At 39.8% G+C, this 9,152-nt stretch overlaps 1 long non-coding RNA gene across 3 annotated transcripts; it reads left to right on the forward strand.

The window, feature by feature from the left end:
• The first annotated feature begins 227 nt into the window (after positions 1-227).
• LOC309705682 lies at positions 228-3,320 on the forward strand. 3 transcript variants are annotated; one of them, XR_014276587.1, is made up of 4 exons: positions 228-508; positions 2,065-2,227; positions 2,733-2,828; positions 2,986-3,320. It is a non-coding gene; the product is annotated as an uncharacterized lncRNA (long non-coding RNA). The 3 variants fall into 3 exon arrangements; XR_014276588.1 differs by having other exon boundaries at positions 3,051-3,320; XR_014276589.1 differs by lacking the exons at positions 2,733-2,828; positions 2,986-3,320 and adding an exon at positions 2,390-2,695.
• The last annotated feature ends 5,832 nt before the right edge of the window (positions 3,321-9,152 follow it).

The following is a 9,152-nucleotide window of genomic DNA, read 5'->3' on the forward strand; positions in this document are numbered from 1 at the left end:
TTACAAAACATTAAAGCTTCATTAACAGCTTGGTCCAATGCACCAACAAGATCCACGTCATGTTTCCTGTTTTATTTTGACAGCAGCTGTTTTCTGTGCCTTGTTTCAAGGTTAACTTCCCCCTCCGACTCATTAGGTGCATTGCCTTCAGCTGTGTCCTCACCTGTTACTCTCCCCTCGTTGTCTTGCATGTATTTATTTTCTCACTCACCCATTGTCCCCCATGCTTGTCTGTTTCCTTGCACCGCATTCCCTGAGTTTTCCACCATTCCTACCATTTCCTGCCCTGTTTATGTTTTTTTTCTGTAAATTATCAACACTAAACCTGCATTTCCTGGTTTCCTTAGTCTGGCATTTTGATCCCCATTCCTTCTGCCTCGACAATCAGCATCAGCCTTTTCCCACCGTACCACTGAATCCACAGATTGCATTGCAGTTTGTCATTTCTCAACTTTATAATGTCACTGGCTACATGAAGGAAGCAGCTGCTACGCAGAAGATTCATGTGGTAATAAATGATTCCTGTGGTTGGTCTAAATAATTCATCTTAATATTTTCTTGAGTACTTATCTCATACAAAGTTGCCAATTACTTCACTCCTCCTAATTTATCTTACTTGAGTTCTTTATTCTGGTGAAGCCAGAAAACACTTTGACGTTGAGCGATGATGCAAATTTTTCCATCAGTACTAAAAGGCTTTCAGAATGAAATGCCAAAAATCTAATTTGTTTGCAACTTTAGAGTCTACTTATAGGCCTTTTTGAAAACAGGAAATCTCATTCTTTGAGTTTCTTTTAAAAAATAATTCAAAATTGAGATTAAATCCTGCACTGTTGTTTTTATCTCTACTAAGGATTAAACTAATGTCATGTTTTTGGTGACATTAAATGATTCAGTCCAGGAAGACTTAGTGAAATAAAGAGAGATTCCTTTTGCCTCTTTTAGCTCATTATTTTGGTTCCCGAAGTTTTTTAGCACCTTGTAACTGCTTTCATCAATCCCATTTTATGCAGTAGGACCAGACAGCTGTTTGCAGGGTACAAGCTCTGATAATCCCATTGTATGCTACCTCCAGAGCACCAAACAGTAGAGCCAACTATATTTAAAATGTTTAAATGAATGCTAAACATGGAAATCTGCTGTGTTCATTACCCACTGTAGATTTCCTGCATGCTACAGTCACAGTCAACACCATGAGTGCCTTTCCCAGTGCTGACATGTACCCACTCTGAGGCCTGGATCGATCTTTTTGCCTGCAGCTTTTAGTCGTCATTCATCTAGCATTACTCGCTGCCAAGCTTGTCTTGTAGTGACCGTGCAGAGTGCATATTAACCATGTCATTTACCAGCTGTACCCATGTCACAGATTCCGTCAGTATGACAAAAGTTGGGGCTTAAAATAGCAAGTAGTCTTCTCAGAAAATCCAATCTAAATTTAAGCCTTGTTCAATCATACATAAGCCAAATTTCAAAGGAAGGCAGCTGAATAATGGAACAAAGTGGAGATTTCCCCATGCAGCTGTTGTGTTTTACATGGTCTGTTAGAAGCTACAGTACCTTCACTCTAAAACAGTCTCATAAAACTGGCAGCATGTCAATAAATGTAAGTCTGTGTCTCAGGTGAGTTTGTCAGTTCAAACACACATGTTGCAGCTCAGAACCTTTAAATTAACTCTACAGAAAGGCAAGCAGAATGTTTTTTAATCACCTTTTTGGTGGATTTTGGTTTCAGACCTGGTGATATACACCCAGACATCCTTTTCAAAATAAAAAGTCAGTAAAGTTCAGTTTAAAAAAATCCTGTTTTCTCATCTGCAAATGTATCTCCAAGCAACAAGAGCATGTATGAAGTGTTAAAATTAAATTAAATTAAAAATGCTGCCTCTGTGTCATTTTATATTAATGACATGAGAGGAAGGAGTTAGCATCTTTAGTCAAATTAAATAAACATCAAACGAGCAACGGGCAGTTCTGACAAACCTGATTAGACCATCTGTATTTTAATATCTGCTTACACTTTTTTAAACCATTTCAGGTCATAATAGCAGGTTCTGTTCTCCACAGTAACTGTTGGTGCTGGTGAATGGCCCTGGAGGACAAGCCTGAGGAAGATGAAGCAAGGATGAGGGGCATAACGGTTGGAGGCAGTCGGTGGTGCTCTCTGGCAGGATTAACTGAACTGTCTGCTCTGGAGGAAGTACCCCCCAGGCCACGATTACTGTGCCAGGCAAGTATTCCTGTTTTAAGGGTGCTGTTAAAGATTAATAATAATGGATGTGGTGATGGACGATGTGGTTGACAGTGGAAAAGAGACCACCCTGTTTGATGTTCCACTTGCCGGTTCGAAAAGAGTTATGGCTCCTTAGCCATCGCTCTAATCTATGTCCAGAAGATCCAGCAACGCCATCTTTGACTCCAAGTTCACCCAAAACTCAGGCCTTGTTAAAAGAACCTGTCCCTCTGTCAGTACACTCAGGTTAACCTTGGAATCTCCAGCATACATGTAATGCATGCAAGTAATTTTACATATTCTTATTTAATTCAGTTTTATTTATATAGCACGAAATCACAACAACAGTTGCCTTACGGTGCTTTATATTGTGAGGTAGAGACCCTACAATCATACAAAGAAAACAGAGAAAACCACAACAACCATGTGACCCCATAAGAGCAAGCACTTTGGAGACAGCAGGGAGGAAAAACTCCCTTTTAACTGAAGAAACCTCCAGCAGAACGAAGCTCAGGGAGGGACGGGGCCATCTGCCGCAACGAGAGGAAGAAGAGAGAACAAAGACACGCTCATCAGTGTTGTTCTTCTTTGCTTCTTTGTAAGTTTTCATTAATCAGCTTTTATGTTGCACATAGCTATATATACATATATATTTTTAAAAAATTAAAAAATAGGGTAATTTCATGATTAACTGTTTATTGGTAGGATTTTGTTGTTTTGCACTCTCCTCTCCCTCTGCTGTCCTCTCTGATTAGACTGAGCAGCTCATCCTCTCTCTTTCGTTTTCTTTTCTCTGGCTCCTGCCGACTTTCATCTTCAGCCTCTTCCTTATTATCCTTCTCTGGTTCACCCACTGCTGAACTTGGCCCTGGAGTCTCCTCACGGATGGAGGCAATTAGGACAGGAGGCCTGGTGGACGGCCTTTGTCCCAACACTTCAACTTCATCCATGAAGCCAAACCAGGCCGAGGAGCAGCAGTGTGCTTCCCCTTCACACCCTCGGCTGAATCCAGATAGACGTAACCCTAAAGGCTGAGGAAACTGAAAACGGCAGTTGACAAACGGAGCAATAAAGAGCATTTTATAATAGCTTAGGAATTAATTACTTTATTTTAAATAAAGATGCATAATATTTGAAAACAAATGCAAACTTTGTATTTTTTTTTAATTTTCCCTTTTTTTTGGCAAGGAGTTGATTTTCCCCTTCAGACTCATCTTCTCCACAAATGTTCTGATCACAGGCAGACAACATCTTAACTATGTTAACACCTGGAGTAACATGGAATACCTGGAGAGCAGGACACACAGCATCCAAAGAAACGTTTATTTCAGAGCCATATTTGGGATAAAAAAAATAAAGATTAAATTTGCTGACAGGACTAATGGAAAGAACAGTGGACTCTATCTACCCGCCCTGTCACTGGCCATCATTGGCTCTATAACAGAGAGATTTCTGCTGTAAATTCAACCTACGGTGGCAAAAGTCTTGGACCCTGTGAAAAAGTGGTCATTCTCTTTTCAGCTAAATGAAATAGGAAGACCAACATGTTAATCACAGTAGGTTTACTTTAGGTAAAGAAAACAACACATTTAGGTGAAAAAACACTTTTATACAAATGTTAAGAGCTTAAAAGCACTAGAGCTTCTAAGCTTTTAACATTTGCACAGCTAGCTTTTGAAACTCACATTTGACTTACATTTAAAAGCCTAATCCTCTAACGCATTTTTTGGAAGAAAGAAATAGCCCATCGGGTGGTTCAGCACAGTGAAACTTAGGGTAGGGGGGTCTTTAAAGGGGACCAATGTGACCTTTGAATCACATTTTTGGGCTGAGTCTTCAAATTGGGACAGTCGCCTCGCTGTGACGTAATCGGACTCTAAATGCAGCCTTTGGAGAATGTGGCCACTGAATTGGGACACAGCTAGTGAAGTGTGCATTTAGTCTTATAGATAAATGGTAATATAGGAAGAGTGCACACACTGTTCTGTGGTAAACACCCCTACACACACGTACACACAAACAATTTGCAGTACGACGTGTCTCTGGTTCTCCGGCTGGCAGCCTGACAGCAGCATCTGCATGAATCTGAGTTGATGACACTCTGCTCTGAACTGTCACTGGAGCAGATGGTTTATCAATTCATCGTAAAAAAGAGGGGAAAATAGAGTGCCGGGCTTCAGAAAAGCAAACAAACAAACCAACCAACCAGTGAACGATCAAAGTGACGCTAGCCTCCGGATCCCTTTGCTCTTCTCAAAAATGCATGAAAGGAAGATAGTGTTGTTGAATTTTATACAGTCAGCAGTCTGGGAATTTCACTTGGGAAGGAAACCATGTGTAGTGGGCAAATGTTTTATTCTCTTTCAGACTGATGGTGGGAATATTGCAGTTCCAGCTATCTAGAGACACTCACTTTAGCTTCTTTTTCTTCTTCTGCGTAGTGTCAGAGAGTGCATTAATGGAGCAACTGCTGAACAATAAAAGTCATGTTGACAAAGCTGGGGATTTAAAAGGATAAAACAACCGCTCTTTGTGATGTAAAAAAAAAAAAAAGAATCCAACTTAATAAGAAGTGTTTATAAGCAAGTTTGCTCAGCCGTCTTCATCTCCTCAGGTGGTTGGCTTTCTCTGACTGGATCGATGTTCAAAGGCCTAAATGCAAGTGACAGCACCACTTCATTCGTCTGGCATGAATCTCGTGGCGGAACCAAAATGATAAATTCATTTCACTTCAGTTTGCACCCGTGTGAGGAGTTTACAATCAGTCCGACCTAATGCGATATGTCTTGCAGATTTTCATGGCAAATTGAGTTTTCCACATCCCGCCAAAGCGAGTGCATGAAGACGAGAACGGACAAGCCGGCATCAAAAATAATCTCTCAGATTTCATATTTCACCCCGTGAATTTCAGAGCTCTTTGAAAGGTCTGAGTTTATCAGTCAGGTACTAACAAGCGTGGCTAAAGTCCTTCTTAAAGGTCATCCATCCACTGAGAGGTGAGGACGCTCTGAATAATTCATCTTCACTGTTATCCTTTGGAAATTGAGAGCAGGAAATCAATTACACATGCATGGCGCCACGCTCCATATTTACCGCCTCAGTGTCTTAGGCAACATTTACTTTCTAATTAGAAGATAATCAACAAGTATAATGGATTTTACAAGGTAGAGGAGTGTAGTGCAGCGAGAACTGGAGTTTAGTTTGTCAAGATTAATTATTTCCAGCTGTTGAAGATACTTTTGATACAGCACAGCAGTGCTTTATTACAGTCCCAGCAATGTTGGCAACAAGGTCAAAGTCAGTTAACGTGTCTCCCTTTCTACGTGGCACAGTTAAAACGGCAACAAACTGAGCTTTTCTTTCAGCCTTACAGAGAGACGGGGAGAGGTGTGTGAGGTCTCAAATGGCAGAGCATTTACTCACCTGGATTTGAACGTTTTTTCTGTCAGCGCACGGGTTTTTGTACGTCCAAGCTGAGAGCAATTTTTACCTGTATTCTCACAAAACCCTGTCTCCTGGAAAAAGTGAAAAAGAGTTTATATGGAAACAAATTATTTCCTCGCTTTAATAGCTGGCTGATTTACATTCACAGATTTGTTATAAGAAATGCTTCATTCATAAACAGTACTGGAAACCTCAGGAGGTGGCTGGGGTAGATGGTGGGTGTACAAAACACACAAACCAAACGGATACAGCCCACTAACTTTATTGATTGGGAGCTAATTTACATCATCAAAGTACGTCTCTGTGTGTTTCTGGCTGTTACGCATTGAGAAAAAAACAAGAAAACACTAAACCATGATAGTGGAGCATTTACACACCTGAGTTGTTCAACGTCAGATAATAATGAAACAATTGGGTTGGCAAAGAAAACATAAGCACAGAGATAGGCAGAATGGGGACTCAATATATAAGTAATAAGTAACTCAATAAATAAAAAAAAGTCTGTATTATTGGGTATTAATACCCTTTATGTGAAACTTTTGAGATCAAACAAAGAGCATGGGGAATCACAAAAACAGCAGATCATAGACCGTACTACAAGGAGAACAGACAAACGATAAGGACAAAGAGGAAGGCAGGACTATTTATACACACTGGGAACAATAAACATTAGTAGAACTAGACCAAGTGAAATACATGCAGGTGAAAAAAAAACTGACCTTCAAAGTAAAACAGGAATTAAAAGAGACAAGAATAATGATTCCATTGGGTGCAACAGGCACTAACAGAAAGATGAGACACAGAAGAACAGAGAAAGAAAACCGTGAGGGAAATAAAACTTTAACTTTTAATAAAAATCAGAACATGAATCAAAAGAACCAGAACTCATCACTAGACAACACAAAGGGCAAAATAAGGAAACTGATTTCTTATTCTTTTTACTTATTTGTCGCACTTTAACATTTCAGATCATCAAACAAATTAATATTAGATACAGAAAACCTCAGTAAATATAAAATGCTGTTTGTTAAATACATTTTCCATTTATAAAGGAAAAAAAGCTATCCTAACCTGAATTGAATTGAAATACCTTTATTAGTCCCACAAGGGGAAATTTCATAAGGCTCCCAACCTTTTGCACGCAATGGCAGCGCCATCTTACCCTCCGACCATACATACATTACACAAAACATCACATGGGGAAGACAGGTCAGAGAGGTATAACAATGGAAAAGCACAACATGAGGAAAGATGAGGAGAAAAAATAACTCCCTCCAGACTGAGCTCCAACAGGGAGATCAGTTTGAGAACAGAAAAAAAACACCTCTGCACATAGCACATGAAAAAACTCTTAATACACCAAAGAAACACATGACAAGCAACGGGTGGGTAAAGGGTGCAGCATCGGAAGGGAATAAGCATCGAAGGCGTTTGGAAAGGGAGGGGGGATGAGTGTGTGCATATCAGTGTATATGTATGTGTGTGTGCGTGTCCATAGTTCAGCTGAGACAGTGTCCTTCTCCCTGCTAGGCTAAGTAAACAGTCTTCCAGCCAACCCAGGTGGCCTTGCATGGAATGGGAAGGAACAGACTAAACACAGTCGTTATCAGGGTGTTGTTGTTCGGCTCCAGCCTTGAGACCACAGCTGGCGCCAAAGGGGGATCCGCATAAGTGATAGTGTTTTTTACTTAGTGCGAGCAGCTCATATGAATTTCAAAGCAGTTCCACAGTCCAACAAATGGCCTGCGTGGCAATTTGTGAAAGAACTTGTTAAATCATAAATTAACTGTGATCAACCATGTTTTTAACTGAGATCAGCTCTGTTAGCAACACCCAGGCCTGATTACTGCCAGACCTGTTGAATCAAGATCCCAAGAAGGAGCACACTATTCCACAATCTACAGAAATATTTTAAAACAATGATTTAAAATAATTTCATCAGACTGGCTTCTCTTAGTCTGGAAAAGGTTAAAAATCCATTTCTACTCCTTTGGGACTCCAGCAAACCCCAGTGAGAGCCACAAATTGGAAAAAAAACACAGTGGTGCACCTTTCCAGGAGTGGCCGGCCTGCAAAATTACTCCAACACCGCATCAGGGACTCATTCAGGAGGTCACAAAAGCACTAAGAGAATGCGCAAAAATAGCATCTATGGGAGAGTTCCAAGGAGAAAACCACAAACCGACCAAAAGGAACATAAAGGTCATCTCACATTTGCCAAAAAATCATCTGAATGATCCCCAACGCCTTTGGAAAATATTCTGCTGACTGACGAGGCAAAAGCTGAACTCTTTGGAAAGTTTGAGTCCTGTTACATCTGGTATAAAACTAACAAAGCATTTTATAAAAAAAGAACATCACAGCAGCAGTCAAACATGGCGGTGGTAGTGTGATGCTCTGCGGCCATCCATTACTTCTGCTCTCTACCAGAAATAAAAGGAGTGGCCGAGTCAATGTATTGACTTTAATCAGATTAAGATGCTTTGGCGTGACCTCAAACAGGCTGTTCGTGCTCAAAAACCCTCCAGTGTGGCTGAATTAAACCAATTTAGCAAAGAAGAGTGGACCAGTATTCCCCACAGTAATGTGAAAGACTCATTGTCAGTTATCATAATCACTTAACTGCAGTTCTTGCTGCCAAGGGTGCCATATCCAGTTATTAGGTTTAGAAGGCAATGACTTTTTCACATAGTAGGTTTGAATGTATTTTTTCCCATAATAAATTAAATCATTATTGAAAAACAGAATCTTTTTACTCAGGTTGAAACTGTGTAGACATAGGTATTGTACAATAACAATAAAGGGCTATGCTATTCTATTCTGCTCTAATATTAAAATTAGTTGTATTATATTAAATATGTAAATGTGACAAACATTGAGGTTTTTCACTACTAAAAAGAGCAAAATCAGAATCATCAGGATCAGAATACTTTATTGATCCCTAGGGGAAATTATTTTTCGTCACAGTGCTCCATTATAAACAAACATTAACAGAGACAGACAATACACTAACTAAGAATAGCACAATATTATTATATAAAAATGAAGTGAACAAACATCATATTTCTCTATCATAATCTCTTTGTAGGAACGTTTGCAGTGTAATACTTCATTGCTTTCCCTCCATGTTAATATCGGCACTGTAAACACTGGATATTCTTTGAGCGCGGGTTCTGTTTGCTATTAAAATCCTACTTTTCTTTGCTTCATCGTATGGCTATTTGCAGCTGAAGTGACCCATTTTCCTCCCAGCGATCATTTAAATTCTTTAAATTTTAATCCAATCTGCCTCTAATTTCAGAGACACATGACAAATCACCTACTAGTCTTGCCATATAGGCGTCACTACATCCACTTGAGATGTATGAACACCAGCTTTTTGAAAACGTAGCTGCTCCATAGCAACCAGGCAGCCCCAGCAGAGCCAATCACATTCCAGCAATCATCTTTTGGCCTTTGTGGGAGGCATTTTAAAGAG

This window comes from Aulonocara stuartgranti (assembly GCF_965226115.1).
Source record: "Aulonocara stuartgranti genome assembly, chromosome: 4".
Classification (NCBI taxonomy): domain Eukaryota; kingdom Metazoa; phylum Chordata; class Actinopteri; order Cichliformes; family Cichlidae; genus Aulonocara; species Aulonocara stuartgranti.